This window comes from Rattus norvegicus, chromosome 8 (assembly GCF_036323735.1).
Source record: "Rattus norvegicus strain BN/NHsdMcwi chromosome 8, GRCr8, whole genome shotgun sequence".
NCBI lineage: Eukaryota > Metazoa > Chordata > Mammalia > Rodentia > Muridae > Rattus > Rattus norvegicus.
Window position 1 is genome coordinate 2,403,816 of NC_086026.1, and position 15,710 is coordinate 2,419,525.

Sequence of the window (15,710 nt, forward strand, 5' to 3'; positions counted from 1 at the left end):
ATTACTACTGCTGCCTATTGGGAACTAAGTGAATTCACAAAGTTACTGAGATTCATCACATGACATTTTCATACATCTTTAAAAGTACAAATATTACAAGAGCCTGCTACTGGGAACTAACTAAATTCACAAAGAAACAGTGTTTGAGTTCGTTAAAACGTTGCTCTATCTTGAATAACAAGCTTATTACATGCGAATCCTAATGGGTACCTACTGAATTCACCATGATACTTAGATTCCGTTCCTAAAATGTTGCTCTATATTGAAAAGCACAATCATACTAGCATGTCCCATGGGGAACTCCCTGAATTCGCCTTGAAATTTTGATTCCATTCCTGAAAATTTTTCTATATCCCGAACAGTCCACTTATTACTACTGATCCCTATTGGGAAGAAACTGAATTCACCAATTATCTGAGATTCTGCTCAACAAATTTTGATAAATCTTTAAAAGCACAAAATTACAAGAGCCTGGTACTTGGAACTAACTGAATTCACAAAGAAACAGTGTTTCAGTTCGTTAAAACGTTGGTCTATCTTGAATAACAAGCTTTTACATGCGAATCCTATTGGGAACCTACTGAATTCACCATGGTACTTAGATTCCGTTCCTTAAAATGTTGCTATATATTGAAAAGCACACTCATACAAGCATGTCCCATTGGGAACTCACTGAATTCACCTAGAAATTTTGATTCCATTCGTGAAAATTTTTCTATATCCCCAACAGTCCACTTATTAATACTGCGGCCTATTGGGAACTAAGGGAATTCACCAAGTTCCTGACATTCGGCTCACCATATTTTGAGAAATCTTTAAAAGTACACATATTACAAGAGCCTGCTACTGGGAACTAACTTAATTCACAAAGAAACATGTTTCAGTTCGTTAAAACGATGCTCTGTCTTGAATAACAAGCTTATTGCATGTGAATCCTATTGGGAACATACTGAATTCACCATGATACTTAGATTCCATTCGTGAAACTTTTGCTATATATTGAAAAGCACACTCATACAAGCATGTCCCATTGGGAACTCACTGAATTCGCCTAGAAATTTTGATTCCATTCGTGAAAATTTTTTTATATCCCGAACAGTCCACTTATTACTACTGCAGCCTATTGGTAACTAAGTGAATTCATCAAGTTCCTGACATTCGGCTCACCAAAGTTGGATAAATCTTTTAAAGTACACATATTACAAGAGACTGCTACTGGGAACTAACTGAATTCACAAAGAAACAGTGTTTCACTTCGTTAAAACTTTGCTCTGTCTTGAATAACAAGCTTATTACTTACGAATCGTATTGGGAACTATTGAATTCACCATGATACTTAGATTCCGTTCCTTAAAATGTTCCTATATATTGAAAAGCACACTCATACAAGCATGTCCCATTGGGAACTCACTGAATTCGCATAGAAATTTTGATTGCATTTGTGAAAATGTTTCTATATCCCGAACAGTCCACTTATTACTACTGAGCCCTATTGGGAAAAAACTGAATTCACCAAGTATCTGAGATTCGGCTCAACACATTTTGATAAATCTTTAAAAGCACAAAATTACAAGAACCTGGGACTTGGAACTCCTGAATTCACAAAGAAACAGTGTTTCAGTTCGTTAAAACTTTGCTCTATCTTGAATAACAAGCTTATTTCATGGGAATCCTATTGGGAACCTACTGAATTCACCAGGAGTCTTAGATTCCGTTCCTTAAGATGTTGCTATATATTGAAAAGCACACTCATACAACCATGTCCAATTGGGAACTCACTGAATTCGCCTAGAAATTTTGATTCCGTTCGTGAAAATTTTTCTATATCCCCAACAGTCAACTTATTACTACTGCGGCCTATTTGGAACTAAGTGAATTCACCAAATTCCTGACATTCGGCTCACCAAATTTTGAGAACTCTTTAAAAGTACACATATTACAAGAGCCTGCTACTGGGAACTAACTGAATTCACAAATAAACAGTGTTTCCGTTCGTTAAAACGTTGCTCTATCTTGAATAACAAGCTTATTACATGCGAATCCTATTGGGAACCTACTGAATTCACCATGATACTTAGATTCCGTTCCTTAAAATGTTGCTATATATTGAAAAGCACACTCATACAAGCATGTCCCATTGGGAACTCACTGAATTCGCTTAGAAATTTTGATTCCATTCGTGAAAATTTTTCGATATCCTGAACAGTCCACTTATTACTACTGTGGCCTATTTGAAACTACTCGAATTCACGAAGTTACTGAGATTCGGCTCACCAAATTTTGATAAATCTTTAAAAGCACACAATTACAAGAGCCTGCTACTGGGAACTAACTGAATTCACAAAAAAATAGTGTTTCAGTTCCTTAAAACGTTGCTCTATCTTGAATAACATTCTTATTACATGCGAATCCTATTGGGAACCCACTGAATTCACCATGATACTTAGATTCCGTTCCTTAAAATGTCGCTATATATTGAAAAGCACACTCATACAAGCATGTCCCATTGGGAACTCACTGAATTCGCATAGAAATTTTCATTCCATTCGTGAAAATTTTTCTATATCCCGAACAGTCCACTTATTACTACTGCGGCCTATTGGTAACTAAGTGAATTCACCAAGTTCCTGACATTCGGTTATCCAAAGATTGATAAATCGTTAAAAGTACACATATTCCTAGACCTGCTACTGGGAACTATCTGAATTCACAAAGAAACAGTGTTTCAGTTCGTTAAAACTTTGCTCTATCTTGATTAACAAGCTCATTACATGCGAATCCTATTGGGAACCTATTGAATTCACCATGATACTTAGATTCCGTTCCTTAAAATGTTGCTATATATTGAAAAGCACACTCATACAAGCATGTCCCATTGGGAACTCACTGAATTCGCCTAGAAATTTTGATTTCATTCGTGAAAATTTTTCTATATCCCGAGCAGTCCACTAATTACTACTGCGGACTACTGGGAACTAACCGAATTCACAAATTTACTGAGGTTCGGCTCACCAAATTTTGATAAATCTTTAAAAGTAGACGTATCACAAGAGCCTGCTACTGGGAACTCACTGAATTCACAAAGAAACAGTGTTTCAGTTCGTTAAAACCTTGCTCTATCTTGAACAACAAGCTTATTACATGCGAATCCTATTGGGAACCTACTGAATTCACCATGATACTGAGATTCTGTTCCTAAAATGTTGCTATATATTGAAAAGCTCGCTCATACAATCATGTCCCATTGGGAACTCACTAAATTCGCCTAGAAATTTTGATTCCATTCGTGAAAATTTTTCTATATACCGAACACTCCACTTATTACTACTGCCGCCTATTGGGAACTACCCGAATTCACGAAGTTACTGAGATTCGGCTCATCAAATTTTGATAAAACTTTAAAAGCACACAATTACAAGAGCCTGCTACTGGGAACTAACTGAATTCACAAAGAAACAGTGTTTCAGTTCGTTAAAATGTTGCTCTATCTTGAATAACAAGCTTATTACATGCGAATCCTATTGGGAACCTACTGAATTCACCATGATACTTAGATTCCGTTCCTTAAAATGTTGCTATATATGGAAAATCACACTCATAGAAGCATGTCCCATAGGGTACTCACTGAATTCGCCTAGAAATTTTGATTTCATTCGTGAAATTTTTCTATATCCCCAACAGTCCACTTATTACTACTGCGGCCTATTGGGAACTAAGTGAATTCACAAAGTTACTGAGATTCATCTCACGAAATTTTGATAAATCTTTAAAAGTACAAATATTACAAGAGCCTGCTACTGGGAACTAAATAAATTCGCAAAGAAACAGTGTTTCAGTTCGTTAAAACGTTGCTCTATCTTGAATAACAAGCTTATTACATGCGAATCCTATTGGGAACCTACTGAATTCACCATGATACTTAGATTCCGTTCCTTAAAATGTTACTATATATTGAAAAGCAGACTCATACAAGCATGTCCCATTGGGACCTCACTGAATTCGTCTAGAAATTTTGATTTCATTCGTGAAAATTTTGCTATATCCCCAACAGTCAACTTATTACTACTGCGGCCTATTGGGAACTAAGTGATTTCACCAAGTTCCTGACATTCGGCTCACCAAATTTTGAGATATCTTTAAAAGTACACATATTACAAGAGCCTGCTACTGGGAACTTACTGAATTCACAAAGAAACAGTGTTTCAGATCGTTAAAACTTTGCTCTGTTTGAATAACAAGCTTATTACATGTGAATCCTATTGGGAACTTACTGAATTCACCATGATACTTAGATTCCGTTCGTGAAACTTTTGCTATATATTGAAAAGCACACTCATAGAAGCATGTCCCATTGTGAACTCACCGAATTCGCCTAGAAATTTTGATTCCATTCGCGAAAATTTTTCTATATCTCTCACAGTCCCCTTATTACTACTGCGGCCGATTTGGAACTACCCGAATTCAGGAAGTTACTGAGATTCGGCTCACCAAATTTTGATAAATCTTTAAAGTACACATATTACAAGAGCCTGATACTGGGAACTAACTGAATTCACAAAGAAACACTGTTTCAGTTCGTTAAAACGTTGCTCTAACTTGAATAACTAGCTTATTACTTGCGAATCCTATTGGAGATCTACTGAATTCACAATGATACTTAGATTCCGTTCCTTAAAATGTTGCTATATATTGAAAAGCACACTCATATAAGCATGTCCCATAGGGAACTCACTGAATTCGCCTAGAAATTTTGATTCCATTAGTGAAAATTTTTCTATATCCCCAACAGTCCACTTATTACTACTGCGGCCTATGGGGAACTAAGTGAATTCACCAAGTTCCTGACATTCGGCTCACCAAATTTTGAGAAATCTTTAAAAGTACACATATTACAAGAGCCTGCTAGTGGGAACTAACTTAATTCACAAAGAAACATGTTTCAGTTCGTTAAAACGTTGCTCTGTCTTGAATAACAAGCTTATTACATGTGAATCCTATTGGGAACATACTGAATTCACCATGATACTTAGATTCCGTTCCTTAAAATGTTGCTGTATATTGAAAAGCACACTCATACAAGCATGTCCCATTGGGAACTCCCTGAATTCGCCTAGAAATTTTGATTCCATTCGTGAATACTTTTCTATATCCCGAACAGTCCACTTATTACTACTGAGCCCTATTGGGAAAAAACTGAGTTCACCAAGTATCTGAGATTCGGCTCAACAAATTTTGATAAATCTTTAAAAGTATACATATTACAAGAGCCTGCTAGTGGGAACTAACTAAATTCACAAAGAAACAGTGTTTGAGTTCGTTAAAATGTTGCTCTATCTTGAATAACAAGCTTATTACATGCGAATCCTATTGGGCACCCACTGAATTCACCATGATACTTAGATTCCGTTCCTTAAAATGTTGCTATATATTGAAAATCACACTCATTCAAGCATGTCCCATTGGGAACTCACTGAATTTGCCTAGAAATTTTGATTCCATTCGTAAAAATTTTCCTATATCCCGAACAGTCCACTAAATACTACTGCGGGTTATTGGGATCTAATTTTATTCACAAAGTTACTGAGATTCGGCTCACCAAATTTTCATAAATCCTTAAAAGTACACATATCATAAGAGCCTGCTACTGGGAACTAACTGAATTCACAAAGAAAGAGTGTTTCAGTTCGTGAAAACGTTGCTCTACCTTGAATAACAAGCTTATACATGCGAATCCTATTGGGAACCTACTGTATTCACCAAGATTCACTTAGATTCCGTTCGTTAAAATGTTGCTATATATTGAAAATCATACTCATACAAGCATTTCCCATTGGGAACTCACTGAATTCCCCAAGAAATTTTGATTCCATTCGTGAAAATTTTTCTATATCCCGAACAGTCCACTTATTACTACTGTGGACTATTGGGAACTTACGGAATTAACCTAAATACTACTGCGGGTTATTGGGATCTAATTTTATTCACAAAGTTACTGAGATTCGGATCACCAAATTTTGATAAATCTTTAAAAGCACACAATTACAAGAGTCTGCTACTGGGAACTGACTGAATTCAAAAAGAAACAGTGTTTCAGTACGTATAAATGTTGCTCTATCTTGAATAACAAGCTTATTACATGCGAATCCTGTTGGGCACCCACTGAATTCACCATGATACTTAGATTCCGTTCCTTAAAATGTTGCTATATATTGAAAAGCACACTCATTCAAGCATGTCCCATTGGGAACTCACTGATTTTGCCTAGAAATTTTGATTCCATTCGTGAAAATTTTCCTATATCCCGAACAGTCCACTAAATACTACTGCGGATTATTGGGATCTAATTTTATTCACAAAGTTACTGAGATTCGGCTCACCAAATTTTCATAAATCCTTAAAAGTACACATATTATAAGAGCCTGCTACTGGGAACTAACTGAATCACAAAGAAAGAGTGTTTCAGTTCGTGAAAACGTTGCTCTACCTTGAATAACAAGCTTATACATGCGAATCCTATTGGGAACCTACTGTATTCACCAAGATACTTAGATTCCGTTCGTTAAAATGTTGCTATATATTGAAAATCACACTCATACAAGCATTTACCATTGGGAACTCACTGAATTCCCCAAGAAATTTTGATTCCATTCGTGAAAATTTTTCTATATCCCGAAGAGTCCACTTATTACTACTGAGGACTATTGGGAACTAACGGAATTAACCAAGTTACTGATATTGGGATCACCAAATTTTGATAAATCTTTAAAAGCACACAATTACAAGAGTCTGCTACTGGGAACTGACTGAATTCACAAAGAAACAGTGTTTCAATTCTTTATAACTTTGCTCTATCTTGAATAACAAGCTTATTACATGCAAATCCTATTATGAACCTACTGTATTCACCATGATACTTAGCTTCCGTTCCGTAAAATGTTGCTATATATTGAAAAGCACACTCATACAATCATGTCCCATTGGGAACTCACTGAATTCGCCTAGAAATTTTAATTCCATTCATGAAAATTTTCTATATCTCGAACAGTCCACTTATTACTACTGCGGCCTGTTGGGAACAAACCGAATTAACCAAGTTACTGAGATTCGGATCACGAAATTTTGATAAATCTTTAAAAGTACACATATCACAAGAGCGTTCTACTGGGAACTAACTGAATTCACAAAGAAACAGTGTTTCAGTTCGTTAAAACGTTGCTCTTTCTTGAATAGCAAGCTTATTACTTGTGAATCCTAATGGGAACGTATTGAATTCACCATTATACTTAGATTCCGTTCCTTAAAATGTTGCTATATATTGAAAAGCACACTAATACAAGCATGTCCCATTGGGAACTCCCTGAAATCGCCTAGAAATTTTGATTCCATTCGTGAAAATTTTTTTATATCCCGAACAGTCCACTTACTACTACTGCGGCCTATTGGGAACTAACCGAATTCACCAATTTACTGAGATTCGGCTGAGCAAATTTTGATAAATCATTAAAAGCACACAATTACAAGAGTCTGCAACTGGGAACTAACTGAATTCACATGGAAACAGTGTTTCAGTTCGTTAAAACGTTGCTCTTTCTTGAATAACAAGCTTATTACATGCGAATCCTAATGGGAACCTACTGATTTCAACATGATACTTAAAATCCGTTCCTTAAATGTTGCTATGTATTGAAAGCACACTCATACAAGCATGTCCCATTGGGAAGTCACTGAATTCGCCTACAAATTTTGATTCCATTCGTGAAAAATTTTCTGTATCCCGAACAATCCACTTATTACTACTGCGGCCTATTGGGAACTAAGCGAATTCACAAAGTTACTGAGATTTGGCTCACCAAATTTTGATAAATCTTTAAAAGTACACATATTACAAGAGCCTGCTAATGGGAACTAACTGAATTCACAAAGAAACAGTGTTTCAGTTCGTTAAAACGTTGCTCTATCTTGAATAACAAGCTTATTACTTGTGAATCCTATTGGGAACCTATTGAATTCACCATGATACTTAGATGCCGTTCCTTAAAATGTTGCTATATATTGAAAAACACACTCATACAAGCATGTCCCATTGGGAGTTCACTGAATTCGCCTAGAAATTTTGATACAATTCTTGAAAATTTTTCTATTCCTGAACAGTCAACTTATTACTACTGGGGTCTATTGGGAATTAAATGAATTCACCAAGTAATTGAGATGGGCTCACCAAATTTTGATAAATCTTTAAAAGTACACATATTACAGGAGCCTGCTACTGGGAACTGACTAACTGCACAAAGAAACAGTGTTTCAGTTCGTTAAAACATTGCTCTATTTTGAATAACAATCTTATTACATGCAAATCCTTTTGGGAACCTACTGAATTCACAATGATACTTAAATTCCGTTCTTTAAAATGTTGCTATATATTGAAAATCACACTCATACAAGCATTTACCATTGGGAACTCACTGAATTCCCCTAGAAATTTTGATTCCATTCGTGACAATTTTTCTATATCCCGAAGAGTCCACTTATTACTACTGAGGCCTATTGGGAAATAACCGAATTCACTTAGTTACTGAGATTCGGCTCACCAAATTTTGATAAATCTTTAAAAGTATACATATTACTAGAGCTTCCTACTGGGAACTAACTTAAGTCACAAAGAAACTGTGTTTCAGTTCGTTAAAACGTTTCTCTATCTTGAAGAACAAGCTAATGATATGCGAATCCTCCTGGGAACCTAATGAATTCTCCATGATACTTAGATTTCGTTCCTTAAAATGTTGCTATATATTGAAAAGCACACTCATACAAGCATGTCCCATTGGGAGTTCACTGAATTCACCTAGAAATTTTGATTCAATTCGTGAAAATTTTTCTATTCCTGAACAGTCAACTTATTACTACTGCGGTCTATTGGGAATTAAATGAATTCACCAAGTTATTGAGATTGGGCTCACCAAATTTTGATAAATCTTTAAAAGTAAACATATTACAAGAGCCTGCTACTGGGAACTGACTAAATTCAAAAAGAAACAGTGTTTCAGTTGGTTAAAACATTGCTCTATTTTGAATATCAAGCTTATTACATGCAAATCCTATTGGGAACCTACTGAATTCACCATGATACTTAAATTCCGTTCTTTAAAATGTTGCTATATATTGAAAAGCACACTCATACAAGCATGTCCCATTGGGAACTCACTGAATTCGCCTTGAAATTTTGATTCCATTCGTGAAAATGTTTCTATATCCCGATCAGTCGACTAATTACTACTGCGTCTTATTGGGATCTAATTGTATTCACAAAGTTACTGAGACTCAGGTTACCAAATTTTGATAAATCTTTAAAAGTACACATATTATAAGAACCTGCCACTGGGAACTAACTGAATTCACAAAGAAACAGTGTTTCATTTCCTTAAAACGTTGCTCCATCTTGAATAATAATATTATTACATGCGAATCCTATTGGGAACCTACTGAATTCACCATGATACTTAGATTCCGTTCCTTAAAATGTTGCTATATATTGAAAAGCACACTCATACAAGCATGTCCCATTCGGAACTCACTGAATTCGCCTAGAAATTTTGATTCCATTCGTAAAAATTTTTTGTATCCCGAACAGTCCACTTATTAATAATGAGGCCTATTGGGAACTAACCGAATTCACCAAGTTACTGAGATTCGGCTAACCAAATTTTGATAAATCTTTAAAAGTACACATATTACAAGAACCTGCTACTGGGAACTAAATGAATTTACAAAGAAACAGTGTTTGAGATCGTTAAAACGTTGCTCTATCTTGAATAACAAGCTTATTTCATGCAAATCCTATAGGGAACCTACTATATACACCATGATACTTAGATACTGTTCCGTAAAATATTGCTATATATTGAAAAACACACTCATACAAGCATGTCCCATTGGAAACTCACTGAATTCGTTTAGAAATTTTGCTTCCATCGTGAAAATTTTTCTATATTCCGAACAGTCCACTTGTTACTACTGCGGCCTATTGGGAATTAACTGAATTCACCATGTTACTCAGATTTGGCTCAGGAAATATTGATTAATCTTTAAAAGTACACATATTACAAAGCCTTCTACTGGGAACTGACTGAATTCACAAAGAAACAGTGTTTCAGTTCGTTAAAACGTTGCTCTATTTTGAACAACAAGCTTATTACATGCAAATCCTATTGGGAACCTACTGAATTCACCATGATACTTAAATTCCGTTCCTTAAAATGTTGCTATATATTGAAAAGCACACTCATACAAGCATGTCCCCTTGGGAACTCATTGAATTCGCCTAGAAATTTTGATTCCATTCGTGAAAACTTTTCTATATCCCGAACAGTCCACTTTTTACTGCTGCGGCCTGTCGGAAACTAACCGAATTCACCAAGTTACTGAGATTCGGCTAACCAAATTTTGATAAATCTTTAAAAGTACACATATTACAAGAGCCTGCTACAGGGAACTAACTGAATACACAAAGATACAGTGTTTCAGGTCGTTAGAACGTTGCTCTATCTTGAATAACTAGATTATTACATGCGAATACTATTGGGAACCTACTGAATTCACCATGATTATTACATTCCGTTCAATGAAATGTTGCTATATATTGAAAGGCACACTCATACAAGCATGTCCCATTGGGAACTCACTGAATTCGCCTAGAAATTTTGATTCCATTCGTGAAAATTTTTCTATATCCCTAACAGTCCACTTATTACTACTGCGGCCTATTGGGAACTAACTGAATTCACCAAATTCCTGAGATTCGGCCCACCAAATTTTGATAAATCTTTAAAAGCACACAATTACAAGAGCCTGCTACTGGGAACTGACTGAATTCACAAAGAAACAGTGTTTCAGTTCGTTAAAACGTTGCTCTATCTTGAATAACAAGCTTATTTCATGCAAATCCTATAGGGAACCTACTATATACACCATGACACTTAGATTCAGTTCCGTAAAATGTTGCTATATATTGAAAAGCACACTCATACAATCATGTCCCATTGGGAAATCACTGAATTCGCCTAGAAATTTTGATTCCATTCGTGAAAATTTTTCTATATCCCGAACAGTCCACTTATTACTACTGAGGCCTATTGGGAACTAACCGAATTCACTTAGTTACTGAGATTCGGCTCACCAAATTTTGATAAATCTTTAAAAGTATACATATTACTAGAGCTTCCTACTGGGGACTAACTGAAGTCACAAAGAAACTGTGTTTCAGTTCGTTAAAACGTTTCTCTATCTTGAATAACAAGCTAATGATATGCGAATCCTCTTGGGAACCTACTGAATTCTCCATGATACTTAGATTCCGTTCCTTAAATGTTGCTATATATTGAAAATCACACTCATACAAGCATTTACCATTGGGAACTCACTATATTCCCCTAGAAATTTTGATTCCAATTGTGACAATTTTTCTATATCCCAAAGAGTCCACTTATTACTACTGAGGCCTATTGGGAACTAACTTAATTCACCAAGTTACTGAGATTCGGCTCACCAAATTTTGATAAATCCTTAAAAGTACACTTATTACAAGATCCTGCCTCTGGGAACTAACTGAATTCACAAAGAAATAGTGTTTCAGTTCGTTAAAACGTTGCTCTACCTTGAATATCAAGCTTATACATGCGAATCCTATTGGGAACCTACTGAATTCACCATGATACTTGGAATCCGTTCCTTAAATGTTGCTATATATTGAAAATCACACTCATACAAGCATTTACCATTGGGAACTCACTGATTTCCCCTAGAAATTTTGATTCCATTCGTGACAATTTTTCTATATCCCGAAGAGTCCACTTATTACTACTGAGGCCTATTGGGAACTAACCGAATTCACTTAGTTACTGAGATTCGGCTCACCAAATTTTGATAAATCTTTAAAAGTATACATATTACTAGAGCTTACTACTGGGAACTAACTGAAGTCACAAAGAAAATGTGATTCAGTTCGTTAAAACGTTTCTCTATCTTGAACAACAAGCTTATTATATGCGAATCCTCTTGGGAACCTACTGAATTCACCATGATACTTAGATTCCGTTCCTTAAATGTTGCTATATATTGAAAATCACACTCATACAAGCATTTACCATTGGGAACTCACTGAATTCCCCTAGAAATTTTGATTCCATTCGTGACAATTTTTCTATATCCCGAAGAGTCCACTTATTACTACTGAGGCCTATTGGGAACTAACTTAATTCACCAAGTTACTGAGATTCGGCTCACCCTATTTTGATAAATCCTTAAAAGTACACTTATTACAAGAGCCTGCCTCTGGGAACTAACTGAATTCACAAAGAAATAGTGTTTCAGTTCGTTAAAATGTTGCTCTACCTTGAATATCAAGCTTATTATATGCGAATCCTATTGGGAACCTACTGAATTCACCATGATACTTAGATTCTTTTCCTTAAATGTTGCTATATATTGAAAATCACACTCATACAAGCATTTACCATTGGGAACTCACTGAATTCCCCTAGAAATTTTGATTCCATTCGTGACAATTTTTCTATATCCCGAAGAGTCCACTTATTACTACTGAGGCCTATTGGGAACTAACCGAATTCACTTAGTTACTCAGATTCGGCTCACCAAATTTTGATAAAACTTAAAAGTATACATATTACTAGAACTTCCTACAGGGAACTAACTGAATTCACAAAGGAACTGTGTTTCAGTTCGTTAAAACGTTGCTCTAATTTGAATATCAAGCTTATTACATGCAAATCCTATTGGGAACCTACTGAATTCACCATGATACTTAAATTCCGTTCCTTAAAATGTTGCTATATATTGAAAAGCACACTCATACAAGCATGTCCCCTTGGGAACTCATTGAATTCGCCTAGAAATTTTGATTCCATTCGTGAAAACGTTTCTATATCCCGAACACTCCACTTTTTACTACTGCGGCCTATTGGAACTAACTGAATTCACCAAGTTACTGAGATTCGGCTCACCAAATTTTGTTAAATCTTTAAAAGTACACATATTACAAGAGCCTGCTAATGGGAACTAAATGAATTCACAAATAAACAGTGTTTCAGTTCGTTAAAACGTTGCTCTATCTTGAATAACAAGCTTATTACAGGTGAATCCTATTGGGAACCTATTGTATTCACCATGATACTTAGATTCCGTTCCGTATAATGTTGCTATATATTGAAAAGCACACTCATACAAGCATGTCCCATTGGGAACTTACTGAATTCGCCTAGAAATTTTGATTCCATTCGTGAAAATTTTTCTATATCCCGAAGAGTCCACTAATTACTACTGCGGCTTATTGGGATCTAATTTTATTCACAAAGTTAATGAGATTCGGGTTACCAAATTTTGATAACTCTTTAAAAGTACACATATTACAAGAGCCTGCTACTGGGAACTAACTGTATTCACAAAGAAATAGTGTTTCAGTTCGTTAAAACGTTGCTCTACCTTGAATATCAAGCTTATACATGCGAATCCTATTGGGAACCTACTGAATTCACCATGATACTTAGATTCCGTTCCTTAAATGTTGCTATATATTGAAAATCACACTCATACAAGCTTTTCCCATTGGGAAATCACTGAATTCCCCTAGAAATTTTGATTCCATTCGTGACAATTTTTCTATATCCCGAAGAGTCCACTTATTGCTACTGAGGCTTATTGGGAACTAACCGAATTCACTTATTTACTGAGATTTGGCTCACCAAATTTTGATAAATCTTTAAAAGTATACGTATTACTAGAGCTTCCTACTGGGAACTAAGTGAATTCACAAAGAAACTGTGTTACAGTTCGTGAAAACGTTGCTCTATCTTGAATAACAAGCTTATTATATGCGAAACCTATTGGGAACATACTGAATTCACCATGATACTTAGATTCCGTTCCTTAAAATATTGCTATATATTGAAAAACACACTCATACAAGCCTGTCCCATTGGGAGTTCACTGAATTCGCCTAGAAATTTTGATTCAATTCGTGAAAAATTTTCTATTCCTGAACAGTCAACTTATTACTACTGCGGTCTATTGGGAATTAAATGAATTCACCAAGTTATTGAGATTGGGCTCAACAAATTTTGATAAATCTTTAAAAGTACACATATTACAGGAGCCTGCTACTGGGAGCTGACTAAATTCACAAAGAAACAGTGTTTCAGTTCGTTAAAACATTGCTCTATTTTGAATAACAAGCTTATTACATGCAAATCCTATTGGGAACCTACTGAATTCACCATGATACTTAAATTCTGTTCTTTAAAATGTTGCTATATATTGAAAAGCACACTCATACAAGCATGTGCCATTGGGAACTCACTGAATTCGCCTAGATATTTTGATTCCATTCGTGAAAATGTTTCTATATGCCGATCAGTCCACTAATTACTAATGCGTCTTATTGGGATCTAATTGTATTCACAAAGTTACTGAGATTCGGGTTACCAAATTTTGATAAATCTTTAAAAGTACACATATTATAAGAGCCTGCTACTGGGAACTAACTGAATTCACAATGAAACAGTGTTTCAGTTCGTTAAAACGTTGCTCCATCTTGAATAACAAGATTATTACATGCGAATCCTATTGGGAACCTAATGAATTCAGCATGATACTTAGATTCCGTTCCTTAAAATGTTGCTATATATATTGAAAAGCACACTCATACAAGCACGTCCCATTGGGAACTCACTGAATTCGCCTAGAAATTTTGATTCCATTCGTAAAAATTTTTCTATATCCCGAACAGTCCACTTATTACTAATGAGGCCTATTCGAACTAACTTAATTCACCAAGTGACTGAGATTCGGCTCACCAAATTTTGATAAATCCTTAAAAGTACACTTATTACAAGAGCCTGCCTCTGGGAACTAACTGAATTCACAAAGAAATAGTGTTTCAGTTCGTTAAAACATTGCTCTACCTTGATTATCAAGCTTATACATGCGAATCCTTTTGGGAACCTACAGAATTCACCATGATACTTAGATTCCGTTCCTTAAATGTTGCTATATATTGAAAATCACACTCATACAAGCATTTACCATTGGGAACTCACTGAATTCCCCTAGAAATTTTGATTCCATTCGTGACAATTTTTCTATATCCCTAAGAGTCCACTTATTACTACTGAGGCCTATTGGGACCTAACCGAATTCACTTAGTTACTGAGATTCGGCTCACCAAATTTTGATAAAACTTAAAAGTATACATATTACTAGAACTTCCTACTGGGAACTAACTGAATTCACAAATAAACTGTGTTTCAGTTTGTTAAAACGTTGCTCTATCTTGAATAACAAACTTATGATATGCGAATCCTATTGGGAACCTATTGAATTCACCATGATTCTTACATTCCGTTCCATAAAATGTTGCTATATATTGAAAAGCACACTCATACAAGCATGGCCCATTGGGAACTCACTGAATTCGCCTAGAAATTTTGATTCAATTCGTGAAAATTTTTCTATATCCCGAACAGTCCACATATTCCTACTGCGGCCTATGGGAAATTAATTTAATTCACCAAGATACTGAGATTGGGCTCACCAATATTGATAAGTCATTAAAAGGTTACAATTACAAGAGCCTGCTACTGGGAACTGACTGAATTCACAAAGAAACAGTGTTTCAGATCGTTAAAACGTTGCTCTATCTT